Raw genomic sequence first — 718 nt, forward strand, 5'->3', positions numbered from 1 at the left:
TTTTAATGTTTTACAATATTGGGTTCCAACATTTTATAAAATAAAACAACAAGGACTAGAGTAATTTCTTAAATAGCAAGGATTAATGTTTTAAAAAGTTAAAACTATGATGATTAAGTTGCACAATATTAAAGCTTAGAGACTTGAGTTTTAATTGAGTTAAAATCATAGGAAATGAATTGTACCATGGCAAAGTTTAAGTGTTGAGTTATAACAAAGCTAAAACTATAAAATCATTGTTTTGCAATGTGAACTAACCCACACAATTGAATTGTCAATCCATTACCCGGTAAAGAAAGTAATTTGGCTCAACTAGTAATCTGTTTTAATAGTTGGCCTAGGTAAGCCTGCTATGACTAGGGCAGGTGTTGGAAATTCAGCAAAAACCATGGAACCTAGAATGGTTGGATCGTGCATTTTGAATCATTTTTTTATTCTTATTTTAGTAATAAAAATGTTTACTCAATTTAAAAATATTACTATCAACTTACTTCTAGATTATTATAGTAAAATCTTAAGTGCATGTTTTATTTCTTGATATTATATGAATAAAAGTGTAAAGAAAATTGAAAACTTATTTGTAAAGGAAATTGATATTATATGTATATATATATGTATGTACTGAACAACTCTATACTAGGAATGATATTATCAATGTTTTTAATATTTTATTTTTATATATGCATATAAATATTATTATTGTTTAATTAATATGTCA

This window comes from Prosopis cineraria, unplaced genomic scaffold (genome assembly GCF_029017545.1).
Source record: "Prosopis cineraria cultivar Desert tree isolate PC_DT_omini unplaced genomic scaffold, ASM2901754v1 PC2, whole genome shotgun sequence".
Classification (NCBI taxonomy): domain Eukaryota; kingdom Viridiplantae; phylum Streptophyta; class Magnoliopsida; order Fabales; family Fabaceae; genus Prosopis; species Prosopis cineraria.